Raw genomic sequence first — 27,791 nt, forward strand, 5'->3', positions numbered from 1 at the left:
AAAATAGGTGCAGGAGTAGGCCATTCGGCCCTTCTAGCCTGCACCGCCATTCAATGAGTTCATGGCTGAACATGCAACTTCGGTACCCCATTCCTGCTTTCTCGCCATACCCCTTGATCCCCCTAGTAGTAAGGACTTCATCTAACTACTTTTTGAATATATTTAGTGAATTGACCTCAACAACTTTCTGTGGTAGAGAATTCCACAGGTTCACCACTCTCTGGGTGAAGAAATTCCTCCTCATCTCGGTCCTAAATGGCTTACCCCTTAACCTTAGACTGTGTCCCCTGGTTCTGGACTTCCCCAACATTGGGAACATTCTTCCTGCATCTAACCTGTCCAATAAAGTCAGTTCTGAATTGGTATCAGGAGCTGATTTTTCTTACAATCCTGAAGTAAATCAATTTACAGTCATACTCCTCGTTAGGCACTGGCCACACCCATGGGACTTCAAGCTGATCTTGCACCCGTTAGCTAATTTAAAATATTTTGATGACACTTCTAACTCATAACATATGTGCATTGGGAGAATGCAGAGGCTGAGGTGGAAAGTTATGAGGTACCAGCAGATGTTGGCTCCCCTAAAATATGTATAATTTTTTTTAGCAATAATAACAAAGCTTCCACAAAAATGTCTGATGCACTGATTGAGCTTTGGAGGCCATGGAGCAGGAGATCTAGCAACCCCGACGGCCCTACGTGGAGGATAGAGCCACCCAGCTGTGCAAACCATCCATTTTAATAAAGGTCTGATTTGAAGTACCCATTGGAATGGGATCTGGAATGCTGCTCAGGCATTCTTGATGCATTAAGGGACTTGCCTGTAATCTACATAGAAACTGGGGCCTTAAGGAACCTTGTGCAGGGTGAGCTCAGGTTTTATGTGCCATTAACACTTGGGACCCACACTATAACATGCTGTACACAGTATGTGCTGAGTGGATTTCGGGCCTCAGTGCATGATAATGCAAGGTACCCTGCCCGATGCACCGCAGTGCCTGTGGGAATATGCACTATGTTATTGGTTCCATTTTATGTTTCAGTTCCAGACATTGTACATTTTGAACAAAGACTTGCTTCTGCACTGAAAATAATGCTTCAGGTGAGAAGAAGTTGGCCTGCGATTAATTTTTCCAGAGTGGTCATGTTTTACCATCTGTCCTTGTTTCAAAATCAGCACTTTGGATCACTGTCATATACACTAAGCCAGGGGCCAAGTGAGCATGATGACACTATTCCAGCCTCTTCATCACAATCCAACACACGTTAGAATAAACCTAAATGAAATAACTGGTACAACTACATCAGTAGAATACTACAGTGTATCACATCATATGGTGCGTGTGTGTCTGTCTGATTCTTGTTTGTGCAGTGTGGATAGAGCTGTCCTTAGGATTTTGAGGGCAGCAGTTGGGTTGATCAAGGGTGACCCCTATCCAACCAGTGTGTATCAATTTTGAGTGAGTGTATAGTCAGCCCCACACTGGGTGGGACATCTACTGATACCAGAGAAGTTGCCCATTTGCTAAGTGTCTGAGTCTGTGCTAATTTTAGGTTGTAGACTTCAACAGGTTGAGGTTAATTTTCTCAGTATGCACCAATGGTGAGGTACCTTGCTACTTGGAAAAATTAAGCTATTCGCTTACGACTTCAAGCTTTACTGATTTTCTCTCAAATCTGGCATATCCAGTCCCTAATTAGTGCTTTTCCAGTTTCTGATTCTGTGCTGACTGAATTTAATCTGGCATTTTTTTTGAATTCCCCTCAGGCTGCTAGGAGTGAGTAATCTATAAAACACTCATCAACATATGCTAACTAATGCTATCTTTTAATAAACACTGAATGGCTCTTACTAACTATATGAATATATATTGTGATCAATAAATACATAAAATGCAGATTACTTCTTGCTAAATGTGAATTCTGATATACTTAACGTGCTCTAACAATACCGTATACAAACTAGCTATATAAATATTCATAAATAGATGCATAGTATTAATACTCATAAGATGTAAGAACATAAGTCAAAGACAAGACCGATCAGCCTTTTGAATGCTCTTTTGCCTGAACTATCCAACTGTAGCAATTAAGTACTGAAAGCAGTTAATCAATGCTTGATTCCTGACTATATAAATGAATCAAATCAATGAGTTGGCTTAGTTAATTTGTTGTAGATACAAATAAGTACTGGAGCTCCTTTATTGTCTAGCGCAGATACGCAAATGAATGAAAACGATACAAATAATAGTTTCAATGGTCAGGTTTTACTGCAGTTTGTCTCCAATTACTTGTTTGTAAAGGAGAATCAATTACTTTCAATAGGCAATTGATTCATTTTAAATTAGCTCTTCATCCATCCTAAATTGACATTTCATTTGCTCCTTTGAAAATTCTTCCTCAATATTCCTCTTTCCATTGTCTGATGATCTGCAGGCGCCACCGGTTCTGTCCTGTGCCCTGCATATTCTCAGTTGCATGATTTATTCACCAGTTCTGAGCTGGGATTCAACCTTTGCACTGTATTCAACACAATACGTCCCATAATCTTCAATGTTGCTTCTGCTCCAGGACCAGCTTGAGAATTTCTCTCGCCGCCCTCCCAAGCCCTCCCAAACCCTACCCGGCCCTCCCCCCAGCTCACAATGCTACTCCGCTTCATGCATAGTCATGGATTTTGCAAGTGCCTAAATTTAGCTTCAAGTGTGGAGAGAAACATGTAGCACTGATTACTGTTTATATAGTAGAGAAGAAATTAGGAAGACTTACATTTATATAGCAGCTTTCATAACGGCAGAGCATCCCAAAGCATTTTACAGCCAAGTACTTTGTGAAGTGTAGTCATTATTGTAATATAGGAAATGCAGCAGCCAATTTATGCACAGCATAGGGATACGGTAGCATAGTGGTTATGTTACTGGACTAGTAATCCAGAGGCCTGGAGTAGTGATCCAGAGACATGAGTTCACATCAGGGTAGCTGGGGAATTTTAATTCAGTTAATTAAATAAATCTGGAATAAAAAGCTAGCATCATAATGGTGACCATGAAACTACTGGATTGTCATAAAAACCCATCTGGGGTTCACTAATGTCCTTTAGGGAAGGAAATCTGCCACCTTTACCTAGTCTGGCCTACATGTGATTCCAAACCTACAGCATGTGGTTGACTCTGAAATGGACGAGCAAGCCACTCAGCTGTACAAAAACACGAAAGGAAATATACTAAGAATAAAAGCAGAGGACCACCCGGCATCGAGCTAGACACGATAATGGCACACCCAGCCCAGTCGACCCTGCAAAGTCCTCTTCACTAACATCTGGGGACTTGTGCTATAATTGGGAGAGCTGTCCCACAAACTAGTCAAGCAACATGCTGATATAGCCATACTCATAACTTTCAGCCAATGTCCCAGAATCCTCCATAAATCATATGTCCTGTCCCACCAGAAGTGCAGACCCACCAGAGGTGGCAGCACAGTGGTATACAATCAGGAGGGAGTAGTCCTGGGAGTCTTCGACATTGACTCTGGACTCCATGAAGTCTCAAGACATCGGGTCAAGCATGGGCAATAAAACCTCCGGCAGATTACCACCTACCACCCTCTATCAGTTGAAAATTCTGTATTCCTCTATGTTGAACATCACTTTGAAGAAGCACAGAGGGTAGCAAGGGCACAGAGCATACTCTGGGTGGGGGACTTCAATATCCATCACCAAAAGTGGCTCAGTAGCAGCACTACTGACCGAGGTCGCCGAGTCCTAACTTAGCCTGCAGCAGGTGGTGAGAGAACCAACATGAGGGGAAAACCCTACTTGACCTCGCCCTCACCAATCTACCTGTTGCAGATGCATCTGTCCATGAAAGTATTGGTAGGAGTGACCACCGCACAGTCCTTGTGGAGACTAAGTCCCAGCTTCATAATACGGACGCCCTCCACCATGTTGTGTGGTACGATGGCACTACCACCATGCTAAGTGGGATAGATTTAGAACAGATCTAGCAGCTGAAAACATCAGCAGCAGCAGAATTGTATTCCACCACAATCTGTAACCTCATGGCATATCCCTCACTCTACCATTACCATCAAGCCAGGGGACCAACCCTGGTTCAATGAGGAGTGTAGAAGAGCATGCCAGGAGCAGCATCAGGCGTATCTAAAAATGAGGTACCAATCTGGTGATGCTACAACACAGAACTGCATTCATGCTAAATAGCGGAAGCAGCATGCTATAGACTGAGCTAAGCGATCCTACAATGAACGGATCAGATCAAAGCTCTGCCATCCTACCACATCCAGTCGTGAATGGTGATGGACAATTAAACAACTAATGCGATGTGTGCAGCTCCAACAACACTCAGGAAGCTCAACATCATCCAGGACAAAGCAGCCCGCTTGATTGGCACCCCGTTCACCACCTTAAACATTCACTCCCTCCACCACCGGCGCACTGTGGCTGCAGAGTGTACCAACTACAAGATGCACTGCAGCAACTCACCAGGGCTTCTTCGGCAGCACTTCCCAAACCAGCGACCTCGACCACTTAGAAGGACAAGGGCAGCAGGCGCATGGGAACACCACCATGTACACGTTCTCCTCCAAGTTACACACCATCCTGATTTGGGACGATATCGCCTTTCCTTCATCATCACTTGGTGAAAATCCTGGAACTCCCTCCGTAACAGCACTGTGGGAGTAACTTCACTACAGCAATTCATGAAGACGGCTCATCACCACCTTCTCAAGGGCAATTAGGGATGGACAATAAATACTAGCCTTGCCAGCAATGCCCACATCCCATGAATGAATAAAAAAAGAAGTAGGCTCCATGAACACCCTCATCCTCAATGATGGTGGAGCCCAGCATGCGAATGCAAAAGACAAGGCTGAAGTGCTGGCAACTATCTTCAGCCAGAAATGCTGAGTGGATAATCAATCTCAGCCTTCTCCTGAGGTCTCCACCATCACAGAAGCCAGTCGTTAGGCAATTCAATTCACTCCACTTGATATCCTGAGCATACTGGATACAGCAAAGGCAATGTGCCCCAACATCCCAGCCACGCCTCTAGCCAAGTTATTCTAGTACAGCTACAACACTGGCATCTACCTGACACTCTGAAAAACGGTCCGGGTATGCCTTGTCCACAAAAAGCAGGACAAATCCAATCTGGTGAATTACCACCTCATCAGTCTACTCTCAATCATCAGCAAAGTGATAGAAGATGTCATCAACAGTGCTATCAAGCAGCACTTACTCACCAATAAGCTGCTCATCGTTTGGTTTCCGTCAGGACGACTCAGCTCCAGAACAAAAGAGCTGAATTCCAGAGGTGACGTGAGAATGACTGCCCTTGACATCAAGGCAACATTTGGCCGAAGGTCCCACAAGCAAGATCCCACATATAGCAATGAAATAAATGACCACATAATCTGTTTTAGTTATGTTGGTTGAGGGATAAATGTTGGCCAGGATACCAGGGACAACTCCAATTCTCTTCTTTGAATAGAGCCCTTGGATCTTTTACGTCCTGCGAGGTGAAGCCTTGATTTAACATCGCATTCGAAAGCTGGTACCTCCGACAGAGCAGTACTCCCTCACTACTGCACTCAGGTATGGCACATTATAGTGGGTATGTATTTGACCTGTTAGTCTCATAGAAACATAGAAAATAGGTGCAGGAGTAGGCCATTTGACCCTTCGACTCTGCACCGCCATTCAATAAGATCATGGCTGCTCATTCCCTCAGTACCCCTTTCCTGCTTTCTCCCCATACCCCTTGATCCCCTTAGCCGTAAGGGCCATATCTAACTCCCTCTTGAATATATCCAATGAACTGGCATCAACAACTCTCTACGGCAGAGAATTCCACAGGTTAACAACTCTCTGAGTGAAGAAGTTTCTCCTCATCTCAGTCCTAAATGGCCTACCTCTTATCCTAAGACTATGTCCCCTGGTTCTGGACTTCCCCAACATCGGGAACATTCTTCCTGCATTTAACCTGTCCAGTCCCGTCAGAATCTTATAAGTTTCTATAAGATCCCCTCTCATCCTTCTAAACTCCGGTGTATAAAGGCCCAGTTGATCCAGTCTCTCCTCATATGACAGTCCAGCCATCCCTGGAATCAGTCTGGTGCACCTTTGCTGCAGCCCCTCAATAGCAAGAACATCCTTCCTCAGATTAGGAGACCAAAACTGAACACAATATTCCAGGTGAGGCTTCACTAAGGTCCTGTACAACTGCAGTAAGACCTCCCTGCTCCTATACTCAAATCCCCTAGCTATGAAGGCCAACATACCATTTGCCTTCTTTACCGCCTGCTGTACTTGCATGCCAACTTTCAATGACTGATGAACCATGACACCCAGGTCTTGTTGCACCTCTCCTTTTCCTAATCTGCCGCCATTCAGATAATATTCTGCCTTCGTGTTTTTGCCCCCAAAATGGATAACCTCACATTTATCCACATTATATTGCATCTGCCATGCGTTTGCCCACTCATCTAACCTGTCCAAGTCACCCTGCAACCTCTACGCATCCTCCTCACAGCTCACACCGCCACCCAGTTTAGTGTCATCTGCAAACTTGGAGATATTACACTCAATTCCTTCATCTAAATCGTTAATGCGTATGATGTATGCATGTTCAGTTAATTCTTATTCAAGTTGTTCAGTTTAGTATATTTCAGTATTGCTTAATGTACTCCTGTATTACTCAGTCTATCCAAGTCACCTGACGTGTTGCTTTCTGGCTTGCATCTTTGGTGGTTTTATATTTTGCGGTTTATTCTTCTACTGAGATACCATCAAAACCCATATTTGTGTCAAATAGTACATGCACGCACCAATTCTGTTGCACAAAAACAGTCACCAATTCATTACCCGATCTGCCATTGATTAAAATCTATTCTCTTGCTTAATGGATGCTAAAAATGTGAAGTCCCACAGAAATGAGAAAGGTGTGGGACCCAATACTCTGATCAGCAGGTACAAGGCATTGCCCCCAGGAAAGAAATGAGTCTGAGTCTCCACCAGCATTATTGCCAGCTTGGTGCCATTTGCTAAAATATTTTGTCACTGTTGGAAGAAATCAGGGGCAGAAGCTTCCACTAGGTTGTGCTGGAGTTTTCAGTGCAATTCGCCCAAAATCGGCCAAACCAGCAAAAAAGATTATGCATTTATTAGCACAAATTATGTCCAGCACAATGGGTTAACAGAGCTGTCGTCACCAGGAGCAATTGGTAATTACCGCAGCCAATTCCAAATCACACGAGACAACCACATGAATGATTAAGCCAGTTAGCATCCAGAGGGAAGTTGCATGCACATTTACAGTTGCCTCTAATGGACGTTACAAATAAGGGTCTGTCGTAAATACCTTTTCGAGTTCAGTCGCATCAGTCACTCTCTCAAGCAGTCTGCTGAAGCTAAATTCAAAAGCCCCTGAAGACAGGCCCAGGAATCGCAATGTGCGACTAACCTGCACCCGTTGATTCCAATGCAGGCAGCACACAAACTTCGTGATGCCTGCTAATTTAAAGGGTGACAGCATTGAGGTAACAGTAAACTTGCTGTTGAGTGGTTGAACATCTCAGTAGGGGACTCAACTTTGTGCAAGGCTAGCACCACTTAAAGCTAGATGGCACTACTTAAAGCCACCCTGCACCTCTTAAAACATTGTGGCTGGAGCAGGTGCTGAAAATGGCTGAGAAAGAACAGTGACCTGCAAGAACAGTGAATAATGGCGCAACAGGGAAAGAGCATGCTTTAAGGTTCTCAGATGCTGCACTGGAGGCCTTGATGGAGGAGGTGAACAAGAGAAGAGAGGTTCTCTAGCCACAGGGGGCGGGGGGCTGAAGGCCTTCTGGACAAACTCTGTGGAGGCAGTGGGAACAGGTAGCTATGGGTGTCAATGCCAGCAGTCAAGCCCTGAGGACCTGGTTGCAGTTCTGCAAAAGGTTCAATTACCTTACAGGAGTGGTCAAGGTTAGTGAATTCGTCTTCAAATGCCATGTCCTACCAACTGCACCACTAGCCTCATACATGGCTCAATGCACCACACCCCCATCACTCACCTACTAACAATCTCGATCAATCAGGACTCATACCTCATATTCTTAGCTTCACCTCACCCACACACGCTTAGCACTGTTGCAAGCCTCACACCCACATGTCACAGCTTGCACACACCGCTAGTTATTCAACCATGACAGACACATCACCCAAACACATTGCACCATACTCACTGAAACACTTTCCGATCTCTTGTTGGTGCATAACCAGAGGCAGTAGGAGCTAACCGCCAGGGGAGAAGTGTGCCTGCATGACCTTGCCCCGATGGAGGAACCGGTGGTCACCATCATTGGAGCGGTCATCGCTGAGGCCGTAGCCAGCAGTGGGACTGAATCAATTGAAGATGACAATATCCTCATACCTAATCCTGCTTCTCACATCCCACAATGTCTTTTGATTTAAAAGTTGCAGATGGTGTAAGCATGCACCCCTTATTTTCCCCCCTCCCTGCAGTGCAGCCCTATCCTTTTGCCTTACTTCTTTCAGATATGCAAAAACTGCAACCTGGCCAGGCAGTGGTGGAAGAGCAACACGTGCAAGAGAAAGGCGGCAGTAATGATGAAGACAAAGCACTGTCACTCGATTTCATGCTCGCAGCCACCGGCTCAGATACTGACACTACGCACACTTTAGAGGATAGCTAGCTATGGGACCTGCACGTGGTGAGACACCAGGCACGAGTGGCAGTCAGGGCAGGGGGAAAGGGTAGCGCATGTGCCAGCTCCCCCAGAGGATGAGGTTGCACATGAATTCTGTTGCAGAGGACTCAGATGAGCACTTCAATGGGGCGGACTAGAGAAGCAGGCTATGCACAATTAAATGCTTGGTGCATTGGCAGGCCTGCCAGAAAGCTTGAGTGCAATGTCAAGGAGCATGGAGAAGTCCAGCATGAAAGTGGTACAGGGCTTTGCCCAGAGCTTGAGGTCCATCCTTTCCAGCGTGGAAGTGATGGCCAACTCCTTTAGCATACTTGCGGACCCAACCAGGATGCAGCGTCTGATGGCCGGTGTCTCAGCTTCCATTGCAGCACAAGCAGAAGCCACCCAACATCTGGATGCTGCAAAAGAACTCAGAATTCTGTCGTGCTAGCTCAGCTTGCTGCCACCCAAGCTCAGACTGCTGCCATTGTAGTTACACTTACCAGTATTCAAAGGACTTGCAGGGTATCACCGCAGTCCAGCAATCTGTTCTCCAACACATTACTTAGATTGTTGAGGCGCCACCCCAGGAAAGAGGCAGTGGCTCTGTGGGGCAAGAACCTGCTATCCTCTCTCAGGATGACAGCATTTGTCCTCCCACCCCTATCACTCCGCCAGTGCCCTCGCTGTTGTCGGTCAGCCAGTCAGCTCAGACTGCTGCCACCCATGCTGAGATGGTTCAGTCCGAAGCCAGGTCTTCTAGACCCAGAGCTGCTTGAGGTCGTGCTGTAAGGCCATCTGCAGTCTCCTCCACTGAAAGTCAGCAGTCTTCCATCAGCCATGCTGCAGCCACTGGGGTAGCACTGTGTAGGAGCACTAGAATAAACAAAGGCACACGGAAGCCAGACACTAAGGGAATGCACAAGGATAATTAGTTTACTTTTGTATGCATTGTTTAATTCATAAATTTGGTTTTGAATGTTTATTTCGTGTTGGATTTTATTTTTGCATTGTGGCCATGCAGATGCTGTGATGGCCAGTGACAGACGGAAGGTAAGGTGTGGGACTATTGCTGAATGTGGAATTGGGGTTGCGTTTACTGATATCAGAGCCGGATGAGTCAGTCACAGACAGCCCGGCCAGAAAGAAACTGTCTGGGTTGCTTCCTCCTCCTCTTCCCTTCCTCTTCATAGGATTACATAGGATATACGGCACAGAAACAGGCCAGTCGGCCCATCCAGTCCATACCGGCATTCATGTTCCGCTCGAGCTTCCTCCCGTCTTTCCTCATCTAAATCTATCTGCATAACCCTCTATTCCCTTCTCGCTCATATGCTTGTCTAGCCTCCCATTAAATGCATCTATATCATTCGCTTCAACCACTGCCTGTGGTCGCGAGTTTCACATGATCACCAATCTTTGGCTAAAGAATTTAGTTCTGAATTCCCTATTGGATTTCTTGGTGACTATCTTATATTGATGGCCTCTAGTTATGCTCTTCCGAACAAATAGAAACATTCTCTCTATATCCACTCTATCATAATCTTTCATAATTTTAAAGACTTCTATTCGGTCATCCCTCAGCCTTCTTTTTTCACGAGAAAGGAGACCCAGGGGCGGCAATGAGGTATTCTGGGCTGGCGGTCGGGGTTGGTTTTGCAGTGGCGCGGAGCAGTACCACCCAGAAAAGCTGCGTCGGTGTGCGACACTGGTGTGCTTTTTGAGTCGCACCTGACCCGTACGCCCCGCAGCGCACCCTGCTGGGACCGCTTGTAAATAAGGGCGGTCCAACCTATACAGACTGCAGAGAGGTAAGTGTGATTGTTTTTTCTATTAATTTGTTTTGCAATTTATGTTGTGGTGGCGTGGGCTATGTATTGGGAGTGTTTTTGTGGGGTTTTTTTCAGGTTTTTAATAAAAATCTACAGGCCTCCCTCGGAGCGCTCCCTGGCCGACTCTTTAGCTCGGGATTTTCCCATGCTTAGCCGGTCTAGCGCCTAAGAGGGGTGTACAACACTTCCCTTAGTGCTCCGCCCCACACTCAGGGCCCAGTTGCTCAATTTTGATGACTGAGGCGCAAACTGTTCCCGGGCGCAAACTTTACCGCCCCGCCACCATTACCGCCTAAAAATCATCAAAGCCGAAAATCTAGCCCCCAGTCTGTTCATCCTTTCCTGATATGTATACCCTCGCATTTCTGGTATCATCCTTGTAAATTTCTGCACCTTCTACAGTGCCTCTGTATCCCTTTTATAATATGGCGACCAGAACTGTATGCAGTACTCTAACCAAGGTCCCATACAGGTTTAGCATAACTTCCCTACTTTTCAATTCTATACATCGAGAAATAAACCCTTCCTCGTCCTCCTCCTCCTCAGCTGGTCACGTATGGCTGGTGGTAAAGGCTGTGCCCTCATGATGGCGAGATTGTGCAGCATGTAGTAGACCACCAGGAATCTCGACACCCGCTCTGCCAAGTACTGCAGGGCTCCTCCAGAGCGGTCCAGGAAGTGGAAGCACCAATGGTGAGCTTGATTATATTTTAATGTGGCAGCATGGCGTTCCTTTGGTGTATGCTGCCCACGTGTGTGGGTTGCACACCGGAGTCATGAGCCATATTGTTAACGTCCTTGTTGCCCAGTAGTCGTCCGCTGGTTTGTTGTCTGGCTTAAATGTGGATGGGCCACGGACTGCCACAGAACAGAGGGCACCATGACTGCTTGCAGAATACAAAGCATTTAAGAGCATGATTTGCTGAGTATGGCCACACGCCAGCTGGACATTAAGGGAGTGAGATCCCTTTCTGTTCCGGTACATCTCAGGATTTACATGTGCCGCCCCCAAGTTGTGTGCGTGCAGTCAATGGCATCATGCACCATGGGGAAGCCTGCAATCCTCGTGAAGCCACGTGCTCGCTTCGCTTCGCCTGCTGCTCTCTGGTCAGAGAGAAGGAAATGTAGTCAGCTCTCTTGAAATACAGAGCCGCAGTTACCTCCCTCATGCAACAGTGCACGGAAAACTGGGAGATGTTTCAAATATCTCCTGCTCAAGCCTGGAAGGAGTCCAACGCATATAAGCTCATGGGCACCGTGACCTTCACAGCCACTGGCAAAGCGGTCCTCACCCTGTTCTGAGATTGCAGATGTGGCTGCAGCAGCTGGCATATTCAATGAAGACATCCTTGTTGAAGCTCAGATATCTGACACACTGTTCTTCACTGAGGTTCGGGTAGGAGTATTGCCCCCTAAACACCCTGGTTGGATATGGCCTCCTGCTGATAGCCCTTCTCCCCCTCCTCCTTTGTTGCCTCTGCGCATTCTCCCTGCCATGCTGTAGGCCAAGTGGAATGCCTATTAGTGCACCGATGTCTTAAGAACATAAGAACATAAGAAATAGGAGCAGGAGTAGGCCATTTGGCCTCTTGAGCTTGCTCTGCCATTTAATAAGATCATGGGCTCATCTGATCTCGGGTTCAATTCCACTTCCCTGCCCACTCCCCGTAAACCTTCACTCACTTATCATTCAAATATCTGTCTCTCTCCACCTTAAATATATATTCAAACACCCAGCCTCCACAGCTCTCTGGGGCAGAGAATTCCGCAGATTTACAACCCTCTGAGAGAAGAAATTCCTCCTCATCTCAGTTTTAAATGGATGACCCCTTATTGTTAGACTATGCCCCCTAGTTCTAGATTCCCCCACAAGTAAGTGGTCTGTGCAGAATCCTTGAAGTCAGGAAAGTGTCCTTCAGCACCTGCTGTACCATTCCCTGTAGACTTCATCAACTTTAAATAACTGTACAAACCAACAAACACTTCTACAAACTCAGCAACAGCCCAGTGGAAAATCAACCAGTAGCTAACCTGTAATTAGTTGATCATCTTTTTGAATAACGCTGGTGGGAGGGAGGCGAGGGGTCCTTCCTGCTGCTGGACATGTGTTCAGCTGTGCAAGCTTATGAAAGGGCATTAGCTGATGCGTTGAGCCCCAAATTGGCAGCGCTGACGTCAAATCAGCGCTGCTTGACATCACAATCTGCCTATTCTGCATACTTCCAGCGCACTGTGCCCACTGCAATATCCTACCCAAGATGGCATCCAGTGCGGCCCGCACCAAAAGTGTGCGCACACACCATGGGTGGCATTTTCAAACCAAAATGACACCCGTAGCGGCAAACAACGGGCGGTATGAAGATGTATTTTGGGGCCTGAAAGGTTTACTTCTGTGGGAGTTGATTCACAGTGCTCTTTATGATAGCGTAACCCACGTTTGCAACAATAGCATCCCTCCCCCCAACCCCCCAAGAAGCACAGACCACTTGCCTAACTTGGTAATGCACCCTGCTGAGTTCAAGAGAGAGATACAACTTGAAGGATAATTTAACTCCTACTGTTCTCATGTGTTTTCCATCGGTTGGTTCAACATTTGTGTTGTTAGAGCTATAGCATAGTCGGGGGAAACTGGTAAATAGGAAATATTTGGCTTCCAAACGAAAATGAGGGGATAAAATGAGATGAACTTGCATTAGTGAGTTCTACCTTTGTGGACACCTTTTTTCTCTCTCCTTTAGGTCCCTTTTGCCTATCTACTCTTCCCTTGAACATAAACTAATTCTGTCTCTATGACCTACAGATCTCAAGCCAGATCAGGAACACAAATGCTGATGTGATGCCACACATCAACAGCAACTGTTCCCAACACTACTATAATACTAGTTTGCAACGATTTTAAATTTTGTTCTGTAAAGCAACTGTCATCAATATAATTTACAATTATTCTTAAGTAATATTTGAATCCAATTATCTACTGAACAGCAAGTTATATTTGAAGCTAGTGGAAAAATTTATAATCTCAATATTGACCCTTTCATGACACACTAATTACATTTAAAAACACACAACGACATTATAAATTTCAAGCACATCTCAATGCTTTTATGGCCGTTACCACAGTACATTGATACCATTTAATAGCAGTTTTTTAAAATTATAAAATCGCAATTATAAGCCAACCTTCTGGTTTCTATCAATGGCTGCTCACTTTGCAACAGAGCAAAATGGTGAAGCACAGCAAAATGTAACTTGTCTAAATACACCAGTCAGTACATCAGAATGATGAATGATCAAGTCTAATGTAAACGTTTTGCATTATTGGTTTGACATTGCAAAGAAACACCATCACACTGGATAAAATCAGACTATCACTAGAATGTGAAACCAATACAGAAGATAGTTTGCGTATTGCCCAGGATGGTATCAAAGCATGGAATGATAACAGTGAGCACTTCTGCCTATCACATTCAATGTCCTTGTTAAAATCAACTTTGCATTAACTTCCTCGAGCTGCCAAAATGTTTCTTACCTGATATGAGCGAGTGACAAGGTCTACCTTCTTAAAATGGCGACTTCGAGCTAATAAAAAAAGAACAAACCTACGCAGTGAAGTCTCCAAGAAGAGAAGTGGTGATTACAAAACCACTCTTCTTCCTGCCTCATGCAAAACCACACACGATTCTGCAAATAAATTGACATGTATCTGAGATAGGCAGCTGCACTCTCAGGAAATGATGTCATAGATAGTGTGACAAAATGTAGGAAGTCAGTATTATTTTCACCTTAAGTCTTCGAGTCCTACACATTGTAATGCAGCTTTCAGGAATGTTTTTGATTGGACGATATAAACTGTTAATTCAGTATCTAAATTATATAGCTAACATGTAGCAGCGAATATGTAGTGGAGATGCAGAGTGCTGTATTACAGTGTGCTAAATGAGCCAGTTTCAATCCATTTCTAGCCAGATAGTTCAGAACTGATATTATACTATATAATATTTTACATGTGATCATGTTGCATCTTGTTGAACCTTGTGACCAAGTGTGTGCATCTCAAGAGTTTGGTTAACTAACAAAGTTTTGCTTTCTGCGGTGCCTTGAATGTCATTTCCTCATAGTGCCATCATTCATATCCATACACTGTGTAAGCACATGCCACTTACTGCAACATTTCCCAACCACTGCTGAAAGATTAGATTTTGTCCTGGTTTGGTTTATCCTCACAATTTGCTCACTTCAGAAGAATAAGAGGTGATTTTATTGAAACATGTAAGATAATGAGGGGGCTTGACAAGGTGGATGCAGAGAGGATATTTCCACTCATAGTGGAAACTAAAAGTAGGGGACATGGGGCTAGATTTAACATTTTTGTGCAGATCGCCCAAAAATGGGTGTTATTTCTGGCATGGGCGGTAAAAATGGGTTTGTAGATCGCCGGCGTGTCGCCCATTTTCGAAACCCCTCGTCTCCATTTTTAAAATTGGGCGTTACCACAAGCGATATGAAATGGGCTGTACCATTAAATCTCACTGACCTTCTGCCGTAAAGTGTCGCCGTCCTTAGCAATAGCATGGCAACGCACGATTCCCACCATTCAGGAGGTCAGGGGTCATCATAACATGTACAGAAGAGGAACCAGAGAGGGAGCAGAGAGGGATGAAAGCGTGTGTGGGTGTGATGTGTGCTTGTTTGGCTGTTGTGGGAGGCACGAGGGAGATTCACCAGCAGCAAAAAGCCTACTAAGCACCAAGAACATAGTTGGCACCAAGTTTTTGTCCAACAAATAATACATAACTTGGAAGGAATGGAGGAGGCCTTGGAGCCAGGAACCCTGGTGGCAGAGGGCCCCCAGTGGTCCCAGAGCGCGGCACTGCACCCCAATGTACCGCACTCCTATTGCCAACGACACGAGAGCCAGGAGCAACATCTTGCTTCTGGTTCGGAGCACGTTCCCACCTCGGGACCGTCCTCTCCCATATCCGTCCAAGCAGTGGTTCTGCCATCATCCACCCGCAATGAAGCATCGCCTGAGGAGCTCCTCGGCCAGGTAGCTTGGAGTCAGGAGGGGAAGAGGAAGGGATAGATGTCGGGTGGAGAAGCAGGGGGGAAGCAAAGTGAGGTGCATGGCCGCAGGTGTTGGCTGGGGCATATTTTTAGGTTGCTGCTGCTATTTTGGTGGGAGAGTCAGGGCAAGGGGCTACCTTGTTGTTTTGCATTTGTGTTCTGTTTTGCGAGAAATGGGGGCCATTGTAATGATGTAAATGTGATAAATTTGTTATGGGGTGGGGCGGGGGTGGGGTGTTTTTTACAGATATACTTATAATTTCAGACAAATGGTCGGATTAAATGTTTTTTATTTAACATAACCTAGTTGCACATTGGCTCAGATAGCTGCACCGTTACACACTGGTGGTTCCTTAACATTAAAGGGTATAATTACAGTTAACTTGAATCAACTTAAACATTAACTGTCACCAAGGTGATGCCCACCATTGATGTATGACCTGCACACCCAGCAGTATTGCAGCTTTGTAAATACCACCAACTTTATTTGAGACAAAGCACTCATTTATGAGCTCCTGATGTAAGAGTCTTGCAGCTATGATGACACCATGGGCCCTTTCCTGTGGTCTACAGGGGGCGGGGGCATGGCTTCAGCATCGGCCTGATTGTGTGGCCTGATGTCAGCGTCCATCTCCTCGTCCTCCTCTTCCTCTCTCTCCTGAGGTGGACCATCAGACCCTTCTGGCAATTCTTGTCCCCTACCACGAATTGAGCTACCTGCTCAGGGTGTTAATGGAGCTCGCCTCCTGAGTGGTCCAGGCATCTAAAGCACTGTGTAAGCACTCCAATGCTTTTCTCGACAATATTGCGAGTGGCTCTGTGGCTCTCGTTGTATCGTCTCTCGGTTTTGGTGTGGGTGTTACACGGGTGGCATCAGCCAGGTGGCGTGGCCATATCCTTTGTCACCAAGCATCCAGCATTGACCTTGTGGCTGACTGGTAAACAAGTCAGATACAGTGCTCTCACGCAGAATGTGAGGATCATGGATGCTGCCAGGAAATTTAGCATTCACTGCCATAATTATTTGCTGGTGGTCGACAACGAGTTGCACATTCAGGGAGTGGAATCCCTTGCAGTTTCTGAAAACCTCTGCATCCTGAAAAGGTGCCTACATCGCGATGTACGTACAGTCTATTGCTCCCTGCACCTTGGGAAAGTTAGCAATTCGGTAGAATCCTAAAGCTCTCTCAGATTCATGCAATAGTTAGGAAGGACATTAGCTTGGATGATGTGGAATCTATATGGGTAGAGCTGCAGAACACCAAAGGGCAAAAGATGGTAGTGGGAGTTGTGTACAGACCTCCAAACAGTAGTAGTGATGTTGGGGAGGGCATCAAACAGGAAATTAGGGGTGCATGCAATAAAGGTGCAGCAGTTATCATGGGTGACTTTAATATGCATACAGATTGGGCTAACCAAACTGGAAGCAATACGGTGGAGGAGGATTTCCTGGAGTGCATAAGGGATGGTTTTCTAGACCAATATGTCGAGGAACCAACTAGGGGGGAGGCCATCTTAGACTGGGTGTTGTGTAATGAGAGAGGATTAATTAGCAATCTCATTGTGCGAGGCCCTTTGGGGAAGAGTGATCATAATATGGTGGAATTCTACATTAGGATGGAGAATGAAACAGTTAAATCAGAGACCATGGTCCAGAACTTAAAGAAGGGTAACTTTGAAGGTATGAGGCGTGACTTGGCTAGGATAGATTGGCGAATGATACTTAAGGGGTTGACTGTGGATGGACAATGGCAGACATTTAGAGACCGCATGGATGAACTACAACAATTGTACAACAATTAGAACTCAGCAGAGGAGGACAAAGGGTTTGATTAGGGCAGGGAAAAGAGAGTACGAGAGAAAGCTTGCAGGGAACATTAAGACGGACTGCAAAAGCTTCTATAGATATGTAAAGAGAAAAAGGTTAGTAAAGACAAACATAGGTCTCCTGCAGTCAGAATCAGGGGAAGTCATAATGGGGAACAAAGAAATGGCAGACCAATTGAACAAGTACTTTGGTTCGGTATTCACTAAGGAGGACACAAACAATATTCCAGATATAAAAGGGTCACAGGGTCTAGTAAGAAGGAGGAACTGAGGGAAATCCTTATTAGTCAGGAAATTGTGTTGGGGAAATTGATGGGATTGAAAGCCGATAAATCCCCAGGGCCTGATGGACTGCATCCCAGAGTACTTAAGGAGGTGGCCTTGGAAATAGCGGATGCATTGACAGTCATTTTCCAACATTCCATAGACTCTGGATCAGTTCCTATGGAGTGGAGGGTAGCCAATGTAACCCCACTTTTTAAAAAAGGAGGGAGAGAGATAACAGGGAATTATAGACCGGTCAGCCTGACATCGGTAGTGGGTAAAATGATGGAATCAATTATTAAGGATGTCATAGCAGCGCATTTGGAAAGAGGTGACATGATAGGTCCAAGTCAGCATGGATTTGTGAAAGGGAAATCATGCTTGACAAATCTTCTGGAATTTTTTGAGGATGTTTCCAGTAGAGTGGACAAGGGAGAACCAGTTGATGTGGTGTATTTGGACTTTCAGAAGGCTTTCGACAAGGTCCAACACAAGAGATTAATGTGCAAAGTTAAAGCATATGGGATTGGGGGTAGTGTGCTGACGTGGATTGAGAACTGGTTGGCAGACAGGAAGCAAAGAGTAGGAGTAAATGGGTACTTTTCAGAATGGCAGGCAGTGACTAGTGGGGTACCGCAAGGTTCTGTGCTGGGGCCCCAGCTGTTTACATTGTACATTAATGATTTAGACGAGGGGATTAAATATAATTTCTCCAAATTTGTGGACGACATTAAGTTGGGTGGCAGTGTGAGCTGTGAGGAGGATGCTATGAGGATGCAGAGTGACTTGGATAGGTTAGGCGAGTGGGCAAATGCATGGCAGATGAAATATAATGTGGATAAATGTGAGGTTGTCCACTTTGGTGGTAAAAATAGAGAGACAGACTATTATCTGAATGGTGACAGATTAGGAAAAGGGGAGGTGCAACGAGACCTGGGTGTCATGGTACATCAGTCATTGAAGGTTGGCATGCAGGTACAGCAAGCAGTTAGGAAAGCAAATGGCATGTTGGCCTTCATAGCGAGGGGATTTGAGTACAGGAGCAGGGAGGTGTTACTACAGTTGTACAGGGCCTTGGTGAGGCCACACCTGGAGTATTGTGTACAGTTTTGGCCTCCTAACTTGAGGAAGGACATTCTTGCTATTGAGGAGTGCAGCGAAGGTTCACCAGACTGATTCCCGGGATGGCGGGACTGACATTTCAAGAAAGACTGGATCAACTGGGCTTGTATTCATTGGAGTTCAGAAGAATGAGAGGGGATCTCATAGAAACGTTTAAAATTCTGACGGGTTTAGACAGGTTAGAGGCAGGAAGAATGTTCCCAATGTTGGGGAAGTCCAGAATCAAGGGTCACAGTCTAAGGATAAGGGGTAAGCCATTTAGGACCGAGATGAGGAGAAACTTCTTCACCCAGAGAGTGGTGAACCTGTGGAATTCTCTACCACAGAAAGTTGTTGAGGCCAATTCACTAAATATATTCAAAAGGAAGCTAGATGAAGTCCTTACTACTTGGGGGATCAAGGGGTATGGTGAGAAAGCGGGAAGGGGGTACTGAGGTTGCATGTTCAGCCATGAACTCATTGATTGGCGGTGCAGGCTCGAAGGGCCGAATGGCCTACTCCTGCACCTATTTGCTATGTTTCTATGTTTCAGTCTGAGCCTCCCTGGTGATAGGGAAGCTGATTAAAGTCCATCCTGCGTGCGTACAGGGCTTCAGTGACCTGTCTAATGCAACAATGTGTGGCATGCTGAGATATACCGCAAATGTCGCCAGCTGAGGCCTGAAAGGAACCTGACGCGTAGAATGACAGTGCCGCGGTGACCTTGACCGAGACAGACAGTGCAGTCCTGATGATGCTGGCAGGCTGCAGATCTCCCCTGATGAGCTGGCATATCTCACTGATAACCTCCCTGTGGAAGCGCAGTCTCCGAAGGCAGTTGGTGTCGGACAAGTTGAGGTAAGACTGCTTCTCCCTGTACTTGCGGGGGGTGTAACATCTGGTCTTCCTCATCAGTCTGTCATGTCTTACATTGGACACATGATGCTGTCGAGTGTACCTTCTGCCTTCTCGAGTCTGCAGCATGTGAGTGGTCATCAAGAGAGGGTGAGAAATGACAGGTCCCATTCCAACAGCTATCTGTTTTCCACTGCTTGTTCACAAAGAATGAATGTCCCCACTAAGACACCTCGTAAATTTCAATCATCCACAGTATGAAAAGATGTTTGTTCAGATGTTCACATTACCTCCAAAGACCTCCAGAGTACATCCAAACTCCCCCGAGGTTGAAGCAGAGCAGCCTTTTAAATGAAGTGACATGTGATGTGGAACATGGCGTCCATACCGCTGTGATTAGTTCCAGTTCGTTCAACTTTTTCCTAGCGTTTTTTTCGGTGAGCGATATTGTCGGCGAGATGCCGAAAGTAAGGATGGGCAATATACTCGCCGTTAGTTTCGACAAATATGATCTTTACGACAAAAAACAGTGGGTGGTCGGTATTATTAAATCTTGGTGTTAATTACGTGCCGAAAGTGACAATGGGCGATATTATGGGAGTTGGGTTTGCCCATTCTGATGATTCCGCCGAAAAAAATGGGCGGGTGCTATTATTTTTTCCCGGCGTTACGTACATGGCAAAAGTAACGCTCGGTGATAAGTGTCTGAAAAATCGGCGTCAGTTTCCATTTTGTTGCTAAATGGGCGCTATCTGGGCGTTACAACTCATTTCAAAATGAACGTTAAGTGGGCGTTATGCATGTCAAAATAATGGAAAATCTAGCCCATCGTCTCAGAATCAGGGGTCGCCTATTTAAAACTGAGATGAGAAGGTATTTCTTCTCTCAGTAGGTAGTAAATCTATGGAATTCTTTGCCCCAGAGAGCTGTGGAGGCTGGGTCATTGAATATATTTAAGGCGGAGATAGACAGATTTTTGAGCAATAAGGGAGTAAAGGGTTATGGGGAGTGGGCAGGGAAGTGGAGCTGAGTCCATGACTGGATCAGCCATGATCGTATTGAATGGCAGAGCAGGCTCGAGGGATCAAATAGCCTACTCCTGCTCCTATTTCTCATGCTCCTTCATATTGCTCAATTAGTCTACAGTACTGCTGGCTGGACTGTTACTGGAATTAATTAAAAGAATAGTCAGTAAGCACAGATTTAAAATTGTACTTTTTCAAATACTGTTGAAAAAGGTAAGTTTTCAGATAATCCCAGAAAGAATGCATAAAGACTGTTGAGTTGAGGAAACATTTATGTGATGTAGACAAAGAAAGTTAATCCATTGCTTCCATTTCTTCTTTGCCAGCACTGGCGTTAATTTTGCCAGAAACTTAGTGGGATTCATGCCATATTCCCAAACCTCATTTTACTCACCGCTTCAAATTCCTCTCCCATTTCCACTCCAACCCTCCCTTCTCTGACTCTGATATATTCCAACCAAGCTCAATGCAAACTTCAAGCACACTATTTCATCTTGCTCTGGGCATTCTGCACCCTACGGTTTGAAGATGGATTTTAGCCAGCTCCTCTATGTTTGCCTTGTTTTTCCCATTCACATTCCACTGTGTTGCCTTCCAATTTGATGGTTTGTTAAGTACCTTTTTTGTCTTTTTCATGTCTCTTCAGATACTGAATGAAATTGATACAGCTACATTTAGTGAGGCATAATGGGCAACCCAGCAGGGGTCCAGGCCGGGACTATGTCCCTGAAGATTTGCTCACAAAATATTTCATTTAAGTTTTGAAGCAGTCCCCTTTGTTAAAGGATAATTTTTCTTCTCAGTGTCTTGCAGACTTTCCAGCCTCTTCGCAGAGGAGAGGGGAAGCCCCAGATGCATCTCCAGCCCATGAAGACATGCAAATAGAAGGACCTCCCTCTGTGTCCGTGAACTCTGGTGGGCTCAGCCACAGAGATCTCAGGCAGACATATCAGCACTTAGGCCCCAGATTTTCAGGGCTAGAGAGGGAGTTGTAAGTGTGGTCATAGAGTGACAGCGGACGAGCAGTTGTTAGAGGTCTGCCCACGAAGAGTTAACTTATTAATCTGCGATTCCTGTAAAATCAAAAGGAGACTCGTGTTCCAGCAGCATGCACGGACTTGCAATCAATGTGTGTCTGATTGCGCACCCATGAAACACCTTGTGATGTTTTACTATGTTAAAGGCACTACATAAATGCAAGTTGTTGCAGAAATGAAGAGAGGGTGCAAAAATGAAGTTTTGATCAAATCTGTCTCATTATTTGCATGCTGTTGTTGCATTCTGCTGGAACAGGAGTTCCTTTTGATTTTACAGGAAATGCAGGTTAATAAATTAACTTTCCATGGGCAGACCTTTAACTGCTGCTCGCCAGCTATCACTCTATGATTACTGCCCCCGACTATCAAGATCCATGATAACGTGGACCATTTTCCATACCTTGGGAGCCTACTGTCAACAAGGGCAGATATCAATGACGAGGTCCAACACCGCCTTCAGTGTGCCAGTGCGGCCTTCAGTCGCCTGAGGAAGAGAGTGTTTGAAGACCAGGATCTCAAACGCGGCACCAAGCTCATGGTCTGCAAAGCAATAGTGATACCCGCTCTCCTATATGCTTCAGAGACATGGACTATGTACAGCGTGCACCTCAAAGCACTGGAGAAGTACCACCAACACTGCCTCCGCAAGATCCTGCAAATCCATTGGCAGGATAGGCGCACCAACATCAGTGTTCTCGCTCAGGCCAACATCGAAGCATTGACCACGCTCGATCAGCTCCAATGGTTGGGCCATATTGTCCGCATGCCCGATACTAGACTCCCAAACATGCGTTCTATTCAGAGCTCTGACACGGCAAACGAGCCCCAGGTGGGCAGAGGAAGCGCTTTATGGGCACCCTCAAAGCCTCCTTGAAAAAGTGCAACATCCCCACCGACACCTCGGGATCCCTGGCCCAAAACTGCTCAAAGTGGAGGAGAAGCATGCAGGAAGGCGCCGAACAGCTTGGGTCTCTTCGCCGGGAGCACGCGAAAGCCAAGCGCAAACAGCGGAAGGAGCGCATGACAACCCAAACACCCCACCCACCTGTCCCTTCAACCACCACCTGCCCCACCTGTGACAGTGACTGTCGATCCCACATTGGTCTCATCAGTCACCTGAGAACTCATATTAATGTGGAAGCAAGTCATCCGTGACTCCGATGGACTGCCTAAAAAGATTTGATAGAATAGTAGCATCGAAACGAATATAATTCCATCAGTTCTATTGAGGGAGGAATAAATGAAGATAAATTTAAAAATAGTTTTCAAGGTGTCTTTTTCTGTTCCTGGCAGTGTGTGCTCCTGTAACTCTCACATAGCCAGACAATTGATTGTAAGTGTTCATGTATGTGATTTTATAGAGCCTGACTAAATTATCAACAAAAGTATTAATTTTGGATTGTGGACAGGAAAGTTATACGTACGATCCAAAATATATTTGTCAACACTGGGTTAACTGCAAAGCAGTCAGTGCTGTGGACCAAACCTCAGCACACCAGCACAACAGCTTCAGTGGTGGGGGAAAAAATTGGATGAGGACAAAAAGAGAAAAAAGACTTCAAATCTGAAATCAATGCTCGTTGATGAGGTGAGAATGCATCTTTTAGATTCTTATACAGCTCCTAGAGTAATTATTACCATGTAGATTATATCAACAGTCTGGGTGATGTAGCAGATTATTCTATGTTCTGGCCCTTGTGCACTTCCTTTGCCCCACCATTGGTGGCCGTGCATTCAGCCGTCTCGGCCCTAAGCTCTGACCCTAAGCCCTAGGCCCTAAGCCCGTCCCAAACCTCTTTGTCTTTCCATCTCTCTCTCCTCATTTAAGACTTGGCTTAAAACCTATCTCTTTGACCAATGGTCCCCTGTTCTTATGTTGCCTTCATTGGCTCAGCGTCAATTTATGCCTGATTGCACTCCTGTGAAACTCCTTGTGATGTTTTACTATGTTAAAGGCGCTATATAAATGCAAATTGCTATTGTTGTTGTTTAGACAACAGTCCTTTACATCTAGGAGATGGATTAAGTCCAGCCCAAACTAATGGGAAGAAAGTCTCACAGTGTGCTGGCTGTAACTGTCCAAATGTGTTTGGTTAGTCTCAGTCTCATTCCTAGTGGGTATGGGTGTTCATCACAAAACTTTGCCTAATTTGGCATTAATCTGATCTAGAGAGGCACAAGGACAGCTGGTGTGGGACATGGGGGAATGTGCTATACTGGTCAGTGAGAGATGAGTTTGGGGCTGAGGCACAACGTAGGCAGAGCAGGGGAAGCTTTATTCCTGACTGGTAGTGCTTGATGCAACCGGAAAGTGTTTTATTCCCTGGCATTAACATCCCTTGGCTTGTGATGAGCACAAAAAAAATGTAATACAAAATACAACAAATAAGTCTATAAATCAAATGATTCTATTGTTTGAAAAGAGAAAATATTAAATATTGTCCTACTTGGGTGAAGACAGATTCTTAAGTAAACTTTTTTTAATGTAACTGTCTCTTATTTGCATAATTTATAATTTGCACCAAAATGGTCACAAAAGAATTTCTCGGCCTATCACCAGCCATATATACTAATGAACAACTTAAACAGGATTTGACTGTAGCTGTGGTTGTACTAGCCTTGCATTAATAATCTTTATTGATAATTATCTTAATTTACAGAGCATGATTTTAATTCAAGCCTTCACAGTCTTACCAGATTATATATTCTTTCTTTATTAACTAGCTTAATCTTATAAGATAAATATAGATGAGGAAGGCCATTCTGCCAATCTCAGTTAATTTATTTGGAAATCCTTCAGTTTATCCCCATCACAGCATCCAACTTGTCCCTCAAACACTATTATATTTGGCACTTCTTCAATACGGGTCACAGGAGACCAATATCTATGCACCGACTCTTCCATTCACATTGCTCCAACTACCTCCTTTATGCCTATGGCAGAATCGTAGGCCAACATTTTAAGAGGTCTACAATAAGGATAAGGAGCTGGGCTTATTTAGCTGCACTAATAAATTGTGAAGGTACTTTTAATATGATTCTGCTTTAAGCCACCACTATTCAAGAAAAAAATCCTGAAATCTGTCTTAAACTTGCCTTACATCAGTTTGAATTTAAGTTCCCCAGTCCAAATGCCCTGGTTTATGTTAAAGGTTAAGTTAAAAGAGATCTGGGGTATTGACAACTTCATTCACAGTGGAACAGTAATCAATGAAACAAATAGAATGCTCAGCGGTATTTCTAAAATCAGTAGGCTTATCTTGCAATAGTGCTCCACACATGCCTTTTCTGGACCATTGCTAGCTCATGCACATTTACACGGTTTCCTCGCAATCATCTCCTTTTGAGACCAAACAGCCCAATTTTCTCATGTCTTTCCACATAATTCAATCCTCTGACACTAAGGATCAGTCTACTAGCTGGTCTTTGCATTGACTGCAGGGCTTTAATTTCTCCCTCATTTCTTGATGCTTAAAACTGGACACATATTAAATGTGCAATCTGACGAGAAGACTCTATATAGACTCAACAAAAACATCCCAAGGGACACTCATGTCCAATGATTACACCATTGGACACTGCACATATTGGAGAGGAGATGCATTGTACACCCAGCATCACTTCCAGCTGAAAATCTTCAACGTGATTGCAGTGGCAGTGGTGACGAGGATCTCACAAATTGATCCCACCCAATTTTTACATTCTATCCATCCAGTTTACCAACACTACCCAAGAAAATCATACCTATAATCTTTATTTCCACTGCTGTTCTGCCCCACTACCCACCCCCACAGATGTGTTATAGAAATAGGAGTTTCAAACATTTTCAAACCTTCAAAGTCACCAAAATGGTTTCAATACTAGTTACCTACAAGCTAGGATAATAACACTATTATCCTGCATGGCCGGCAGGTTAAACTAACTGGCTTTCTGATCGACTTATCTTTTAGGATATTTAGTAACCCTTGATTCTTCTTGCTTGTTTTAAATTTCTCTTTCCTGGCTATCTACAACATACCCCAATTCAATTGCTATTAAACTGGGCACTAAGTCGAATATTATGGTAATCTATTAATCTCCAGAGTTTGTAGATTTAGCCAAAGGCACATGTAGGTTCTTGCCAGTCACACTGCTGAAGTTAATAGCAGCCTAATGTTGTGCAAAATTGTACCAAACAGCAATCCAAATTGTTATGTATGCAACCCTATGTAACCAGCATTCTACTGCCACCAGAGGGCATATCTGTTGGCGACCCAAGGGATCCCAGCATCCCTTGGGAGCACTGTATATAAGCAGACCTCCTATGTTGTACCAGGACTCTGGAGTTAGAATAAAGAGACTAAGGTCACACTTACTCAGGTCTACAGTACTCAATCACATTACTTTGTTCCAGATATAACAACTGGCGACGAGATAACGAACCATCACACGAAAATGCAGAGAACTGTTGGTATCCTGGAGAAATTCTCAGAAGGAGACGATTGGGAGGCCTTCGTGGAGCAACTCGACCAATACTTTGTGGCCAATGAGCTGGAAGGGAGTGTGAACGCTGCCAAACGAAGGGTGATCCTTCTCACCGTCTGCGGGCAACAACATTTGGCCTCATGAAGAATCTTCTTGCTCCGGTGAAACCAACAACCAAATCGTATGAAGAACTGTATATGCTGGTCCGGGAGCACCTAAATCCGAAGGAGAGCATTCTGATGGCAAGGTATCGGTTTTACACTTGTCAACGGTCTGAAGGCCAGGAAGTGGCGAGTTACATCATCGAACTAAGGCGCCTTGCAGGACATTGCGAATTTGATGGATTCCTGGAGCAAATGCTAAGAGACTTTTTTGTGCTTGACACGGGCCATGAGGTTATTCTTCGCAAACTATTGACTGTTGAAACATCGAACCTGAGCAAAGCCATAATGATAGCCCAGGCATTTATGTCCACCGGCGATAACACCAAACAAATTTCGCAGCATAAAGATATTTCGGCAAGTACTGTACACAAAGTAACTTCGTCTTCAGGCAGGAATGTATATGGCAGAATGTACGTGCCTGCAGCTACACGTCCTCAGATGACTCAGAGTCCGCCATCAAGCGTTAATGCGAGGCAGTTAACACCTTGTTGGTGCTGCGGAGGTGATCATCGAGCCCATCAATGCCGCTTCAAACACTATGCGTGCAATGGGACACCTCCAGCGAATGTGCAGATGAGCTGCAAACCCTGCAAACCACCACGTTGCAGAGGAAGACCAACCATGGCGGATCAAACTGAACTAGAGACTCAAACCGAGGAGGCAGAAGTGTACGGGGTACACAGCTTCACCATGAAATGTCCACCGATCATGTTAAAAGTTGAACTGAACGGAATTCCAGCATCTATTGAATTGGACACGGGTGCGAGTCAGTCCATCATGAGCAAAAAGGCCTTCGACAGGCTGTGGTGCAACAATGCACACAGGCCCAAGCTGAGCCCCATTCACACCAAGCTGAGAACTTACACTAAAGAGCTGATCCCTGTAATTGCCAGCGCAGCAGTAAAAGTCTCCTATGATGGAGCAGTGCACGAACTACCACTATGGATAGTACCAAGAGATGGCCCCACATTGTTCGGCAGAAGCTGGCTGGGAAAAATCCGCTGGAACTGGGACGACATCCGAGCGCTATCATCCGTCGACGACGCCTCATGTGCCAAGGTTCTGAGCAAGTTTCCGTTGTTGTTTGAGCCAGGCATCGGAAGCTTCTCAGGGGCGAAGGTGCAGATCCACTTGATTCCTGGTACATGACCCCTCCACCACAAGGCACGGGCGGTGCCATATATGATGCGAGAGAAATGGAGATTGAGCTAGACAGGCTGCAACGAGAAGGCATCATCGCGCCGGTGGAGTTCAACAAGTGGGCCAGTCCGATTGTTCCGGTTCTCAAGGGCAATGGCACAGTCAGAATTTGCGGGGACTATAAAGTAACGATGAACCATTTTTCGCTGCAGGACCAGTACCCACTACCCAAGGAAGATGACCTATTTGCGACGCTGGCAGGAGGAAAGACGTTCACCAAGTTGGACCTGACCTCAGCCTACATGATGC

The 27,791-nt window shown here is 45.2% G+C and overlaps 1 protein-coding gene across 6 annotated transcripts in view; it reads right to left on the minus strand.

Moving 5' to 3' along the window:
- dock8 (dedicator of cytokinesis 8) overlaps positions 1-27,791 on the minus strand; it is a 464,486-nt gene that overhangs the window by 312,812 nt on the left and 123,883 nt on the right. The window contains exon 1 of one of the 6 annotated variants that reach the window (XM_070881503.1): positions 14,071-14,152. The exons of the other annotated variants lie outside the window; for them this stretch is intronic. The gene's annotated coding sequence lies outside the window, so the exon portion shown is untranslated. Of the gene's footprint in view, positions 1-14,070; positions 14,153-27,791 lie in introns of those variants that run through there. 6 annotated transcript variants of the gene reach the window in all.

This window comes from Pristiophorus japonicus, chromosome 1 (genome assembly GCF_044704955.1).
Source record: "Pristiophorus japonicus isolate sPriJap1 chromosome 1, sPriJap1.hap1, whole genome shotgun sequence".
Classification (NCBI taxonomy): domain Eukaryota; kingdom Metazoa; phylum Chordata; class Chondrichthyes; family Pristiophoridae; genus Pristiophorus; species Pristiophorus japonicus.